We start from the raw sequence: 16,939 nt of genomic DNA on the forward strand, positions 1-16,939 counted from the left end.
ACATCTAGATAGATGTTTTAAGTTGATAGAGATGACATATGATAGCTATTGATTTCATTCAGAATTTTAGACCCACGAATATAGGAAAGATATTTTCTTCAAGGTTGCCAAATACAAATATTCAAAACACTATGAATGTAACATTAATATAATTCCTGATTGTTTCGTGGTTCCTCTTGTTTTATGTAGTATATTTTAGATATGTATAATAATATAAATGTATATGTAAAAAATTTAAAAATAATTTTAAAAAAAGAAAAAAATGAGAAGAGCGTGAGGAGGGGAAGAAAGCTTATTCACATCCCTCTTCTGGTAACCAGTGGAGTTCTTTCCCTGGGGAACTAAGGACTAACAAGATCCTGCCTTAAATCTATAGTCAGCTATCTAGTTACCAGACTGGCCATACTTTTCTATTCCAAACAAGGCTCAAGATTATCCTAACAGTGAGATTACTCTGATTTATCTCCTCATGGTTGTTTCTAGAACTATCTTCTATTCTGTCCCTTGTGATTCAAGCTACTTCCCAAATATTATTTGTGAAATGTTCCCAATTAAAAAGAGACTTCAAATCTCCTTTCTCTAATATTATTCAACTCTTTTATAAAATTAAAGTTACTGTCTTTGGAAATCTTTTTATTTTCTCTCATGGATGTAATTAATGTTTTGTATATTTCTAATTTATTCTTCTGATAGTCTTCACCTTGATGAAGAACTACAGACAATCAATAGTAATGGAGAGAGAAGAAGAATCAGTTTTCTCCAGAGAGGAGCTCCCTGATAACCTATACAACCCCAAGTGGTCAGCCATAACTATATTTTAAAAAAATAACTTGCTGTCTCACTTTGCCTTCTGGGATGCCATTACAAAATGCCATCAGTGGGGTGATTTATAAACAGGCATTCATTTCTTATAATTCGTAAGGTTGAAATACCAAAATCAATACAGCAGCAGATTTGATAGTTAGTGTAGGACTGTGTAACAGGTTCATTGGTGGCTAGGAATTCCTCATCTCCATGTGGTAAATGGAGGAATAGGTCTTTTGGGCCTCTTTTATGAGTATTATTCCAATTCATGAATGTCCAGCTGCTACTGCCTGATAATTGCTTTGTTTTCTGTGTGAGAATAGCCAGATATAAATTTTGTTGAAATATAAATATTGAGACTATAGTAATCTTTCTTGAGTAAGTTTAAAGAAATTTATATAATTTCCCCATTTAGAATTTATTTAGCCAAATAGAAATTATATTTATTAAAATAACAAAAATAACTTACCATTTTGGCATTATCTAGACTTCCAGAAGCCCCGTTATTGCAAACGATATGTTACAAACACATGCACACATGCGCACACAGAGTTAGTGTCTTATATCTAGATGTGAGAGTTAACTTTGGATAGATACCAGTTAAACTGGCAAAGCGCACTCCCATGGTGGTGTTTTCGGAGAAGACTGGCATATGGGTCAGTCCACTCCATGAGAAAGACTCACCTCCAAAGTGGGCAGGAGGATGCAGTAGGCTGAGAGCGTGAACGAAACACAAGAGGAGGAAGGGGGGATTTCAAACCCACTCCCCTCTTCTTTCAGCAGCTTTGTTTTCTGTCACTTCCAGTGCCTGCAATCCTGAGCCCCAGGCTCGCCATCCTCTGAGCATGGCTGAGTACTAACGACTCCCTAAAAGCCTTTTAGCCTCTTGACTTGGATTGGAGATGCACCATAAGTACCTGTTGTTCTGCGATTTTCAGCTTCTGTGACAGAATAGGACTGGCTTCCAGTGCTCTCCAGCCTGCAGACAGCCATCATCAAGCCAGCCGCCCCCTTACCATGGAAGTGAGTAGAATATATCCCCTCATAATTCTATTTGTCATTCTCCTTTTCTTTTTTCTCCTTCCTCCCACTTCCTCCTGCTTTTCTCTTCATTTATTTCATTACTCTTGAGAATTATCAATAGTAGCCAAATCTCAAAACCCATTAATACAATAACTGAACCCTTGAAAGCACCATGCGCTGCAGAAGTATTCTTGCCAGGAGTAGCAGTGGCAGGAATAAAAGAAAGAGGGAGGGAAGAAAGACGAGCAAAAGATAGAAGATAAAAAGAAACAGGCCTAAATGTCTGATTCCATGATAAAATGAAAGAACAGCCTTTCACTTTAGGAACCTGGATAAAAGCCATCTATTTTTAAAAAAATATACAGTGGAAAATAGTATAGTCCAGAGGGAGGGACAATGTGAATTGAACTTCATCAAGGTCCCAAATTTCTAGGTAAAGTTATGTTCCAAAGCCTGGGGTAGTCAAGGCAACAGGTTCCATACATTATGACTGTCTTCACAGTTGAATAGAGACACGAGAATTCAAGAAATCTAAGAATATGTAAAGTAGAATTTCAAGGGTAGGGATTAAGGCAGAAAAAAAAAATAACTTCTAAACAGACTGTTACACATGGATCTCTCTCTCTCTTCCTCTCTCCCTCCCCACCCCCTCCTCTCTTCCTCTCTCCCTCCCCACCCCCCTCCTCTCTTCCTCTCTCCCCCCCACCCCCTCCTCTCTTCCTCTCTCCCTCCCCACCCCCCTCCTCTCTTCCTCTCTCCCTCCCCACCCCCCTCCTCTCTTCCTCTCTCCCTCCCCACCCCCCTCCTCTCTTCCTCTCTCCCTCCCCACCCCCTCCTCTCTTCCTCTCTCCCTCCCCACCCCCCTCCTCTCTTCCTCTCTCCCTCCCCACCCCCTCCTCTCTTCCTCTCTCCCTCCCCACCCCCCTCCTCTCTTCCTCTCTCCCTCCCCACCCCCTCCTCTCTTCCTCTCTCCCTCCCCACCCCCCTCCTCTCTTCCTCTCTCCCTCCCCACCCCCCTCCTCTCTTCCTCTCTCCCTCCCCACCCCCTTCCTCTCTTCCTCTCTCCCTCCCCACCCCCTTCCTCTCTTCCTCTCTCCCTCCCCACCCCCTCCTCTCTTCCTCTCTCCCTCCCCACCCCTCCTCTCTTCCTCTCTCCCTCCCCACCCCCCTCCTCTCTTCCTCTCTCCCTCCCCACCCCCCTCCTCTCTTCCTCTCTCCCTCCCCACCCCCTCCTCTCTTCCTCTCTCCCTCCCCACCCCCCTCCTCTCTTCCTCTCTCCCTCCCCACCCCCCTCCTCTCTTCCTCTCTCCCTCCCCACCCCCTCCTCTCTTCCTCTCTCCCTCCCCACCCCCCTCCTCTCTTCCTCTCTCCCTCCCCACCCCCTCCTCTCTTCCTCTCTCCCTCCCCACCCCCCTCCTCTCTTCCTCTCTCCCTCCCCACCCCCCTCCTCTCTTCCTCTCTCCCTCCCCACCCCCCTCCTCTCTTCCTCTCTCCCTCCCCACCCCCCTCCTCTCTTCCTCTCTCCCTCCCCACCCCCTCCTCTCTTCCTCTCTCCCTCCCCACCCCCCTCCTCTCTTCCTCTCTCCCTCCCCACCCCCTCCTCTCTTCCTCTCTCCCTCCCCACCCCCCTCCTCTCTTCCTCTCTCCCCCCCACCCCCCTCCTCTCTTCCTCTCTCCCTCCCCACCCCCTCCTCTCTTCCTCTCTCCCTCCCCACCCCCTCCTCTCTTCCTCTCTCTCTCATTCTATCTCATTCTTTCTCACATACAAGGTAAATAAATGTAATGTTTTTATTAATGAAAAGAAAATTATCCATTGAAATTCTACATACATTGAAGGTCACTAAGAGAATAATATGTCAGTTTAAAGCTAATACCTTAAAAAAAAAGAGAGCCAATTTTTTTAGATGTGAAACTTACCCAACTCCCTAAAAAAGAAGTGAAATACTTGAATAAAACTATATCAATTAAAAAACTGAAAACACTTTAAACATGACTCCAGAAAAAATATGTAGATCAGATGACTTTAATCTGTGATTCTTATGACAAATTTAAGGAAAATAGCACCAGTCTTATGCAAACCATTTGAGTAAATTGAAGGAGGACTTTATTCAGTTTATTCTGTTTGTTTGGTTTATTCCCTTTACTAGAGTCATGAAGTTAGCACTTGCTTTTAGAAAATAATATAAGAAAAGCACAGATTAAAAAAAAAAGCACAGATTTTTTTTTCATGACATCAGATACAGAAATCAGTAACAAGTATTAGCAAGTTAATCCGGCAAATCTTTTAAAAGGGAATGTAATAATGACAAGGGTCTTTCCCATGAATCTACAATTTAACTTTTGAATACCAACCACGGTACTCACCACATTATTAGAACAAAAGGAGATGAAGACATCAGATCATTAGGACAAGAAGAAATTCAACAGCATTTATAGTAAAGTGTGTCAGTAATCTAGGGACAGAAAGAGCCAGTCTATACAATCACAGACAGCTCAAAGAGCAGCATTAGCACACGATAAATACCCTTACAGAAACCACCCCCCCCCCCGATACTAGTGGAGGAAAATAAAAGGAATAAAAACTCAGATGTAAGATAAAGAAGCAATTAATCACCAAGTCATATGATTATGTATAGAGAAGTTTCTAATGACTCCACATGAAAGCTACTGAAATTTATAAGCAACCGTAAGTCCACAAGATTAATACAAAACTAGATTGTATTTCTATGTTACAGAAGAGAGTAAGAGAAAAAATTTCATTATTCACAATTGAATTACAACTGAACTGTTTAAGAATCTACAATATCTGCATGATGAAAACTATAAAACATGGAGACAGGATGTTCTTAGATTCAGAACTAAACTTGATATACTGTCCAAGTATATGTCAGTCTATGGCAATGATATTCAGTTAGAAATGACTAATTCTCCCTACCTTCATCAACAGACTACATAAGGCTTGTAGGGTAAAGAAGTGTTCTATAATATTTCACCCAGTCTTTATAGTATTTAAGAAACAAAAATGGCCTAGAATGAGCTAAACAACTGGATAAGAGAATCAAGTTGAAATTCTTACATTTAATGCCAAGTTTGTTTGTTTTTTCATGCTTGATGTCAGGATATAATATTTATACCACAAAACAAATGGTTGAGTTTCACAAACTGTATAATATCCATAAATATGCATATTTCATGGAAATTAAGTCCATCCTATGAAAATTCAACAGTGCTCCTTAGTTCTTGTTTTACATTTTTCCTTTTTGTTATATAACTTTACATATACATTTATATTATATGGTAATTAAGACAATAATACTTAAATTAAAATGCTAATAAATCAAGGAAATACACTAGTTCAAATAAGCCATGTTCATAGTGATCTTACTTTAGAAATAACAGTTTAAATAAAACAAAATTAATTGAAAATAGAGTAGAGGTTCGCAACCATCCTACGACCCTTTCATACAGTCTCTCATGTTTGTAGTGACCTCCAGCCATAAAATTATTTTTGCTGCGACCTCATAACTGTAATTTTTTACTGTTGCAAATAATAGTGTAAATATCTGTGTTTTCGTATGGTCTTAGGTGACCCTTGTGAAAAGGTCATTCAACTTCCAGAGGGGTTTTGACGCACACATATTAAAACCTGCTGAAATAAGGAATCTTTCAACAAATGGCCCTGGAAATTATAAAGTGCATGTAAGTAAAGAAATGAAATATTGACTCTTACTTTAATTATATAGAAAATTAAATCAGATTAGATCAAAGGTATAACCAATTTTTATTATTTACTATAACTTTATTATTGATTTTAGTGCAACATTGTGGTACTTTCAGATGTAGCTTACAAAACATTAATCACAGTAAAAAATAGAAAAATGGATCTCAATGAACATAAAACCTCCTCTATGATACACAATGTAACAGTATGAAAATTCAAGCCAAAACTAAGAAATAATACTAACAATAATATGAAAGATAAAGAATTTTCAAAATACAGAATTCTACAACTACATCATGAAAAGCAAGGCAATCCTAATGGGAGACCCATTTAAATAGATATTTCATAAAGGAATAAATGTGAACTGTTCTCAGTGCTTACAGTAATTAGTCCCTAAAATACACTATTAGCATGCATATCAGTACCATTCTACACTAATTAATAAGCCTACAGCTAAAATGACTGATGATGTCAATTGCTTGTGGAGATAAGAATGACAGAGTATGATATTTTTGAAATGTGAGACCATAAACTCACTTTGAAAAGCACTTTAGGAAACTTCCTAATAGACTGAACAAATATTTACTGTGTGACACTGCAATTACACTGAAGAGAACTGAACTATATGTCCACAGACAGTGTGTCCTTGAAAGTTCACTGTAGAAACTTTTGTGGGTATTCTTATAAATGGTCAGATCAAATGAAGTGAAATTTCTACCATTAAGCAGATAATGGAAATCCTACAGCACTGTACTGCTTAGTATAAGCAGTCCTTGGAGATCCCAGCTTCCAAACTCTCACAGACTAGTTTGAACCTTCTTTGAGTAGTTTCTAGTAAATTAAAATGCCTGATTGCTTGGAGACATCACTTCTACAATTCTTACAAGAGATCGTATATCTTGTTAACAGATATTTGTTCTCCTTTGCTGACTCTTATGAAGAGACTCAGATACCACAAACTGAAGCTGAGCTTCGGTGAACAGCCAGAAGGCCACCTGGGGCCATTAACAGGACATCCTATAAGCAACTGAGTGTTGCCAGGAACCAATCTAGTGAGGGTAAATATGGATTCCTCTAAGTTCAGTAGCTTGTGAGAAGATACACCCTGACTCCTGACCCCCCAGTTAAGATGATATAATAAATGTCCATTGGTTTAAGACCTTATGGTGCCAGAACATTAGGAAGAAATAGATGCCTGAATTGCCCACAAATTATAAAGAATGATCCAAGGCTCAGTACCTTTTTTCAGTTTTATAACAATGGCAACAACAACAACAACAACAACAACAAAAAGCCATGACAAATTTCACAACTTCAAATGAAACCCACTTCTTAGGTAAGAAGTCAATCCGTCAGCAGCATGGCCATGACATAACAGTTCACTGCACAGGTGTCACCAGGTGGCATTCAGGGCATGGCCTGGTCTATAATCTCATCCGAGGCTCAGATGTGACATCTGAGTTCACATGCTTGTTGAGAGAATTCAGCTTTTTTGTGGGTTGTTCCTTAGGGTTGTCCTCAGCTTTTAAAGCATAGGTGTCTTGCCATGTGGACTTGTCTGTAACGTGGAATCTTGCTCTTTAAAAGCCAACAAGAACATTTCTCCCAGACTTTTCATAGCTTTATTTCTTTCTAAAGATTCACTTCCTCACTTAGGAAAATCACCCAAACAAAATATTAAGGATTTTCAAATGCATCTGAAAATATCCCTTTATAGTAGTAACTAACATACAAGCATCAATGTAAGTAGATGATTGGTTGAGCATTAAATAGAAAATAAACTAAACAGTAGATAAGGATATTGAGTGTAGCTCACACTTGGAAATTCCGACAAAGACAAGAGGTCTAGTAATAAAAAGCAAGTCTGTGGCTGTCTTGTCCAGGGATTGGATGCTATCTGGAAAGAGGCAAAGGGACTCACTTAAATGCTTTGATATTTTTTATAATACTAAAGGTCTACAAATATGATAAACTCATGAAACTATGAACTTAAAATGTGAACAGTGTATTGTATATAAAGTACGCACCAGAAGGACATATTAGAAATAACTAGAAGTGGACAGTAATGAGATCTTACTTTCTTACTTTCTGCTCATACAATTACAAGACTGGTCATGCCTGATCTCATCAAGAAACCTAGATGCAAAGGAATTTAGCAAGTCTACTTCTTTCATATTTTATTCTTCTTAGTAGTGTGAGAACACCAGGAACTATATCCTAGAGTTCCTCAGTATAAATATTTCCATCTCATTCTTTCGAGTTATCCAGTGTCAGAACTAAATAATTTAACATATAAACACATATTTACATACATGTACATGCATATCCTAACTGGAGATTAACAGTATAACTTCTCTCCTCAGAGACAGTGAATTATAATTCGTAGACAAGAAGCAACAGTGAGTTATAATTCATAAAGATAAGTAATATACTTGATGGTAGCTGTCCATTGAGAAGCCATTCTTAGTAATGCAACAAAGGGGATCTAAACTTCTCCATTATTCCACAAGCATGTGACAGAGACCTGGCTTCTAGTCTTGAAATTTAAAACAAGCGATAGGACCTCAGTAGATAATTACCACTAGACAGCTTTCTGCTTTCTGCTTTAGGATTGTGATCCAGTTTTAAAATCAGCAATGAAAGCATTTCTAGGAGCATGTGACTCTTATTGAGGAAAAAATTTAAGAGACTGAATGGTACACAGACCCTGAAGAAATCTTGAGAGCAATGGATCATTGTGTCTCATGTCTGGATCAGCAAAATCTACAAAGCAGGGATTTCTTTCATAATATCTATTTGAATAACAGGGGTGGGGTTGAGAAAGACATGAATCAATTATTCTTAAGGCCAAATAAACCTCTGGGATTAAATCAGTATTTTTTTTTCTTCCAGTCAAAACCGTATGCTCTTAATTACAAAAGAATGGAATGAAACGCACAAATTAATGGAGAATTTTCAGCACATCTGGGAAGTGTTCATGGACGAGGAGATGCAGGAGCCACCACTTCAGAACCACTGGCACAATAAATTATATAAATAGGACAAAGAGCAAGAGTTAAGCAAGTTGTCAATGTTCCTTGATTTGTCTCTGCCGTATGAATCACACCCAAAGAGAAAAAAATTTTAATTGAATCAGTATTGTGGAGAGATATTTAGCATTCAGTTTTTGCCAAAGCTAGAGACACAAATTATTGTATTTATCAGCAAGTATCCAGAAAGATTGCATTTCAGACTTCTTTAAGACCACTTTTCTGAACTCTATACTCACACGTCAGGAAGTAATTTAAAAAAAAAAAAAAAGAACAACACGAAACAAAGCAAAAAAAACCAAAACAAAACCCCCAAATAAAACAACAATGGCAAAAAATTCAGATACCATATGCCAGTCAAGGCAATTCTTTCGTACCATGGTTGAGACACAATTGCTTCAGTAGGAAGGGAGGCATGGGATCCCACAGACTGGCAAAGTCAGGTTTACTTTGTCTGAAAAGTCAAATGTACTAAGCTTTTGCCAGTTTTATGAAAACCCAGCAGACAACAAATTAAAAAAAAAGGGGGTGCCTGGCAAGATGGCTCTGAGAAAGAACAAGTTGCTTGCTGACAAGCTTGATGATATGAGTTTGATCTAAAGACACCACATGCTGGAAAGGGACCAAACAAACCATTGATCTCTACTTATGCATCACAGCATTCATTCATGAATACATACAGAAACTTATCCATATATAATCTATCTATCTATCTATCTATCTATCTATCTATTATCATCTATCCATCTATTTATCTATCATCTATTATCTATCTATATCTACCTATCAGCTACATATCCATCAACCTATTTACATTTAATATAATAAGTTAAATTTTGAAAACTAAGCAAAAGAAGGATTTTTCTGCATCATGGTTAAGAAGACTATGGGCTTACTGCTGGCATTCAAAAGCAAGGTCTAGATTTCTTATGTTTTGTTGTTGTTGTTGTTGTTGTTGTTTGTTTGTTTGTTTGTTTTATGAAACCTATCTCAATATTGCAAACTGATTATTCCTCCAGACTCCCATCTGTCTGGGCTGATGAGAATCATACTAAAAGACTATCCCTTGAGTTTATCTTTCTTATAGGATGAAATAATCTTCTCTAGGCTACACACCTGGGGGATTCTATTGTTTTAATTATTGGCAAGAATTGCTTCATATGATTAATTCACTCCCACTAAAGGCTACCAAAACAGAGTTTCAGGTGTGGCCACATTTTTACAAGACTGACACGGCTGCCAGTGAGAACTATTTGTAACTACCGAGTAATACAGTTCACATTATTGCTAGTAATGACCACACACCAGATCTCTCATTGTGTCATAGCATTCCATCTACACTCCAAATTCTGCACGCATACTAAACTTTGCTAACTTACATTCGGCTCCTATGAATAATCTCAGTAGTCTTTCATTTGAGGTCTACAACGAAATGTGGTATGTTCTTGAATTCCCATGCCTCCAAGCGGGCGCTGAGCATTTCTGAAGTTCTTGTTAATGTTTAATCTTACTTGGAATGCAAAGATTTGTTATAAATTTTAATTAGCTGTGCACATTTTTACAGAACTAACAAAGGTTAATAGTCAATTCAATTTAATATATTTTCATCTATATTTATTAAGCATCCTCACTGTGTAGGGTCAGTACTAAAGGTATTAAGAATAAAATGTAATAATTTATTCCCTGATACAAACATAGGCAGGTGAGTACACACACAAAAATTAAGGAAGATGTGCTCAAATTAAAGCATTGCATGATGGAAGAAACAATTCTATTGGGAAAAGGGTGCGAAGAAGGCAGATACATAATGTCCAAGTTCAGTAAGTTAAAATAAGGATCAGTCACCATGTTTACTCAGTCCTAGTTTATTTTCTTCACTCTAAATTACAATGACAAGCAAATCCAATTAGTTATAAAAAATGCATAATAATGTGATATAGCTCTGAATTACTTAATTATAGACATCTTGAGAAATGTATTGTCAGATTATGCCATTGTGTGAATATCACAGAGAGTGTTTTCCACATACTCACATGATATGACACTTGTACACTTAAGTTATATGATATATCCTATTATGAATGTAAATTATTATGTATCAAAATAGGGAAATAGGGTCACTCATATGGGTTATACAACCATAATAATTAAAAGTGTGAATGAGAAAACACTTTCAATACTATTTAAATGTATTAATGAATAAGAATTGGACCCAAAGTATGAGTCTTAATTTTAATGAAACATTTCATCTACTGATTCAGCTCACACAAAATGCATTCTGTTATCTTTTCACAGTTTTTTAAGAGTTTCATAAATATAGTACATCACACAATATGTTTATGCCTACTGAAAAACAAACAGCCAACTTGTGATCTAAAATGTTGTTGTTCCTAAAATATGCTCCTTTCTATGTTGATCTTATGATATAAAACTGCTTATTTCTGGTACAGGTATTTCAGAATGAGTTAACTACTCTGGATCTGCCTGTATCATAGAATAATGGTCCAATCTGAAAACATGCTGTGATGTGAGACTTAATTTCTTGGTAATCAAAGACTGTACTCTGTATTGAGGGGTCAGGAGGGTGTGTGCGGGGGTGGGTGGACACATATATGCATGTGCATGGTGCAGACAGAAGTCAGAGGTCAAAGCCAGTAGTCATTCCACAAGCGGTGTTGCGTTTGTCCTGACAATGTCTCTCAATTGGCCTAGAATTTTCTTGTATTTTGGGGATCATATTCAGTTCTTCATATTTATGTGACAAATACTTGGCTGCCTAAGCTATCTCCTGAGCATTTGGAATACATATTTCTGAAGTTATGTACCCTGACCTCAGCTGGCGGAGGGGAGAGGGGACATCAGGATAATTCTTTTTTTAAAAAATACATTTTATTAATTTATTCATATTACATCTCAATTCTTATTAATTGTGGATCAGGAAGTCCTGCTTTTCTCCCACATTCTTCATCTTCACCTTTCATCTCTGGGCTCGTTCTTCAAGCTGAATCCTTTCTACTAGAAAATATTAAACATTAGAAAAAGTCACCAGAGTCTTTTCAAATACCATCTCCTGCCCTGGTCAGTTCTTACCACAATTCCTCTCCAATCATATGGGAAGCCTTTGGTATAGGTTTCACGGTGTTAAACTTCCCTGGTCACACAGCAGCTAGGTAATAAAATCAAACCTCAGAACTTGTTTTTCTTTTCACTTGTCCTTCATGCTCTTTCCAACACTCCATACACGTCTCTGCTGGAAGTCTACTGCTTAAAGATATTTTAATAAGTTTTTAGTTGCTGAAACAACTCTCTCTCTCATGTAAAGTCTGATCAGTTGTACTAGAATTTCTTGAAATGGAACTTCAGCACTGACAAACTTAAGTTTCTATATTGTTTCTATTGCTATAAATACGACGCTCATTTAAATGAATTCAGAGCTTGCTAATTTAGCATTTACTCATGCACCATGAAGAGCATGGCCAATAAAACATGTTTTGGCTCTTTCTTAAAGAAATTTAGAGTTTATTTCACTTACGTTAGCTCAGCTCTTGTAACCATTGTTTCCTTAGTGTCTTGAACACTGTCTGGCAGTTGATATTTTTAATACACAAGTAACAGACATGCACATAATATAAGTGGCTTTTCAAGACTACAAACATATGATGAATGAAATTATGAAAACATAAGTGTAGTCAATATGATAAGACATGGAAAATTAGTAAACTTGTCAGTAAGATAGCCAAGCAGAAAACCAGTGGAGATCTGGTTGTTCCTGAGAGCGTCCCATGTTCCTGAGAGACATCTTAAATACAAGCTATTTACACACTTTGAAAATTTTTTCATGAACAATAATCTCTGCTGTCAGGCATGGAAAAAGAACCCAAAACTGGTCCATCTCTACACCTGAAGGTATCATCTAATTCTGCGGAACTAGAAAAACATTGGGTCCTCAAACAGGAAGTGACAGCAGACGAGAAATAGTATAGACTAGTATGTTTGCCAGAGCTTCTCCGAGTTCCTGGACTTGGGTAGATGGGAAACTACACCAAGTCTTGGTGCATATAAATTAAAGTTACAAGGGATTGGTGTACATTCCATTTCGCTTTATAAGAACTATATATTGTTTTCATTTTTTAATATGGGCCTAATCATTCTTAATTTTCTCATCTTTGAAAGATAACTTTATGTGTGTTTTTTGAAGAAAATCTATGACTACAAGTGGGTATCTATTTAAAAAGATGTCATTTAAAAATTGTGTATGTTTAATTTTATCACACTGTATTTCTGCCTGGTCCCTCAGAGGTCCCTCAGAAGACATTAGAGCCCATGGAACTGGAGTCATGAAAAGTTGTGAGCTGCCACTGGGTTGGGTGTTGGGAATCAAACCCAGGTCTCCTGCATAAACAAAAGTGGTCTTATCCACTGAGCTGGCTCCTTATAACTCTAACATTAGCTAAAATTTACCAGCCATTTTCTTTTTTTTTTTTTATATTTTTTTCTCCTTTATTAATTTATTCTTGTTACATCTCAATGGTTATCCCATCCCTTGTATCCTCCCATTCTTCCCTCCCTCCTCTTTTCCCCTTATTCCCCTCCCCTATGACTGTGACTGAGGGGGATTACCTCCCCCTGTAAATGTTCATAGGGTATCAAGTCTCTTCTTGGTAACCTGCTGTCCTTCCTCTGAGTGCCACCAGGTCTCCCCCTCCAGGGGACATGGTCAAAAGTGAGGCACCAGAGTATGTGAGAAAGTCATATCCCACTCTCCACTCTAATGTGGAGAGTGTTCTGTCCATTGGCTAAAGAAATGCTCAACCTCCTTGATCATCAGGGAAATGCAAATCAAAACAACTCTGAGATTCCATCTTACACCCATCAGAATGGCTAAGATCAAAAATTCAAGTGACACCACATGCTGGGGAGGATGTGGGGAGAGAGGAACACTCCTTCATTGCTGGTGGGAATGCAAACTAGTACAACCACTTTGGAAATCTATCTGGTGCTGTCTCAGAAAAATGGGAATAGGGCTTCCTCAAGACCCAGCTATTCCACTCCTTGGAATATACCCAGAAGATGCTCTAGCACACAACAAGAACATTTGCTCAACCATGTTCATAGCAGCCTTATTCATAATAGCCAGAACATGGAAACAGCCTAAGTGTCCATCAATAGAAGAATGGATAAAGAAACTGTGGTACATATACACTATGGAATATTATTCAGCTATTAAAAACAAGGAATTCCTGAAATTTGTGGATAAATGGATTGAGCTAGAAATGATCATAATGAGTGAGTTAACCCAGAAGCAGAATGACTCAAATGGTATATACTCACTTATATCTGCATATTAGCCCAAGGGGCATGTCCCACGAAAGCCTTCACTTACCAGGAAACTGAGACAGAGGGGAGGACATTCTAGTGGGACTCTAGATGAGAGAAGCATGGGAGAATGGCAAAGTAGAAGGATCCAGAGGGTCCTAGAAGCCTACAAGTAGAACATTATGATAGGCAGATTTGGGCTCAGGGATCCCACTCAAACTAAGGCACCAGCCAAGGACAATACAGGCGGTAAACCTTAAACCCCTACCCAGATCTAGCCATTTTCTTTTTGTCAGAAAGAAAAATGCATTGAGGACAAGAGGCCTTATTCTACACTTGTTAACAGTTACAAGGTGTGTTGGGATTCACAAATCATCAGCCTTCATTTAGTTTATGCAATAAAATTCTACAAGGTTTGATTTTTGGCCTTTTAGGTAAACTTCAAAGAAAGCAGACCTTGACTATAGTCATTCATAGAAAATAAACACAAAATTGTTAAATTACAAACTCAAACAATTAGAATGAGTTCCCTAAGAAAAATAAAAATTGAAGTAAAATAAAGTTTTTTTTTCTGTTGTTTTGTTTGTTTTTGTTTTTTGTTAGTTTGTTTGTTTGGTTGGTTTTGGTTTTTTGAGACCAGGTTTCTCTGTGTAGCCTTGGCTGTCCTAGACTCACTTTGTAGACCAGACTGGTCTCAAACTCACAGCAGTCCACCTGCCTCTGCCTCAAGAGTGCTGGGAATAAAGGCGTGTGCCACTAGGATTTAGTAAAGCTTTATGTATCTCAAGAAAGGTAGTTTTTAGGCCTGACCAACATTGGTTAGAATTCTATTGTGAATAGAGTTTTCACCCTTTAAAATAAAGATTGTTGGGTGTTCCTCTGGAGATTTTCCAATTCCATGGTTGTGAGGGTGAGCCAGCGATGTGCTTTACTCATTTCTCAGATGACATCAGCACTGCTGGTTAAGGATAATGCTTGGGGCATCAGTCTCTATAGCAATTGCTCTTACCACATATACAACAATCCGAAGTTATGGTCTCTAAGATGTGGACAGTGCCAAGATGGTGCTTTTATATTGAAGACTATAGAACAGGCCAGAGAATGGAATTACTTATCTGCAGGAACAACAGCAAAGTGAAAGGAAGTTTAATAGAATTCACACCATTTTGCAGAAGAGTATACATGCACACCTTTTCTGAAGGCTATTATGTAAGATAATAAAGAATACTAGTGAGAATAGAAACTCTGACATTGTCTACTCTTGGCAAGCACTATCATTAATAAACTAAGTGAGAGAGAACATATAGACCACATTATATTTAAGTCTATACATTCGCAGTGATTAGATAAAGATTCAATCTTTATATACACTGATGAGCCTAGTGTATTTCCGAACTGATCCATTACTTGTAAATTTTATGAAGTGTTTGAACATATATCTATATATTTATATAGATATATATAATCTTATATACATGATTCTTCCAGTTGAAAATAATATTCAATTAAAAATTTTAATGTAAGCAAATTTGGATCATCATCTCTTAAAAGAAAAGAAATGTGGAGATTTTTATGGTTCTGTCTATGTGCTCAAAAAAATAAAAAAGTGACAAAAATCTCCCATTGTTCTTGAAACTAGCAGCAACAACATCATATACTCTAATCTGCTGTTACCTCTTCAAGTCTGTGGTCTGGGGCAGAGCTAAGCTCCCTGGAAGTAAGGATAAGACTCCCTCTTCTGCAGCCAGAGTAAGCCAGTTCCACCCAAACTATGATGGTGCCTATGAGAGAGAAGAGAGGTGGATCCTACATGAAATGGAACAAGCAGGGTGGAGTGGGGACCTTCCCAATGTTGTCATAACTCCATGGAAATCATCCCACTTCTTTCCTCTCTGCTCCAGATGTAACCCAGTCTCATCCATGCTAAAAAACAAAACAAACAAACAAACAAACAAAAAACCCTACCACTGAGCTGCATGTATCCTCTAACATCTGAAAATCATTATGCTGTTATAGATATAGCATGGTATTTGCCATTTTAACCATTTAGAGTATTATTCAGTAACATTAGCTACATTCTTTCTATTATGAAACCATTATCATTATCTGTTAAAAATGAAAACAGTGAGTTTACTCCTTTGAAACAAGTATGATTGCTGGTAAGCTTTCATTCTCTTTACTTGTAATTTCTCAGACGTATTTAGTGATCCAACCCTCCGACCTTTCACTACTATTACCCTCTAGACATGCTTAAATCTCTCTCTCTCTCTCTCTCTCTCTCTCTCTCTCTCTCTCTCTCTCTCTCTCTCTCTCTCTCTCTGTTGTGTGTGTGTGTGTGTGTGTGTGTGTGTGAGGGGGGGGAGAGTATGAGTAGATCAGGGGTCTCCTTTTTATGTTGACTTGATCACTGTTGCTGAATGAATAACAGAAAGAGACCCTGCATCCACTGGTGTGCCATGAAATGTCGTCTGCAGAGTCTTCAGTAACTAGAAAATTAGGCTGGTCCAGTACTCTGAGCAGGGCTCCTATAATAATAACCTTGCGCAAAATCCCAATTCCACAATTTGTTCTACAACATAAACTATTAAGGGTGTTATCAATAAATACCATAGACAAGCTGAGTTGAAAATAACAGTTTATTTGTCACAGTTCTGGAAGCTGATTGGCCCAAGAGCAAGGTCTCATGAATGCAGTTCTTGATGGGTATCACTCCCTTACTTACAACCATCTTCCTATTTTAACTACACACCAAAGAAGGGAGAATGAGGTACTAATAGGCCTCTTTCAATACTGCACTAATCCCATTTATGAGCTTACTGTCCTGCTCCGTGGCCTCACCACCTCTAAAAGAATCCACTGGCTAACACCAATAACTCCAGTCTTATTTGTAATAAATATAATTTTCTTTATATAAGTGGACAGTAAAATGATTAGAAACTACTTCCTAGAGCATTAGTATGGATGTAAAATAACACAAGGACAGAAAATATACTGCATATAGCCAGTTATTCAAATAATGATCCTCACCAATAGAAACTCCTGGCAT

The 16,939-nt window shown here is 37.8% G+C and overlaps 1 protein-coding gene and 1 long non-coding RNA gene across 3 annotated transcripts in view; one reads left to right on the forward strand and one right to left on the reverse strand.

Annotated features, from left to right (window-relative positions):
* Nucleotides 1-16,939, reverse strand: part of LOC311609153 (uncharacterized protein) — a 495,868-nt gene that overhangs the window by 35,324 nt on the left and 443,605 nt on the right. The window contains exon 8 of one of the 2 annotated variants that reach the window (XM_084801969.1): nt 5,559-7,445. The exons of the other annotated variant lie outside the window; for it this stretch is intronic. The gene's annotated coding sequence lies outside the window, so the exon portion shown is untranslated. Of the gene's footprint in view, nt 1-5,558; nt 7,446-16,939 lie in introns of those variants that run through there. 2 annotated transcript variants of the gene reach the window in all.
* On the forward strand, nt 955-8,886 carry LOC311609154. Its single transcript, XR_014783290.1, has 3 exons — nt 955-1,827; nt 5,413-5,526; nt 8,441-8,886. It is a non-coding gene; the product is annotated as an uncharacterized lncRNA (long non-coding RNA).

Source organism: Acomys minous (assembly GCF_964271855.1).
Source record: "Acomys minous genome assembly, chromosome: 11".
Lineage (NCBI taxonomy): Eukaryota > Metazoa > Chordata > Mammalia > Rodentia > Muridae > Acomys > Acomys minous.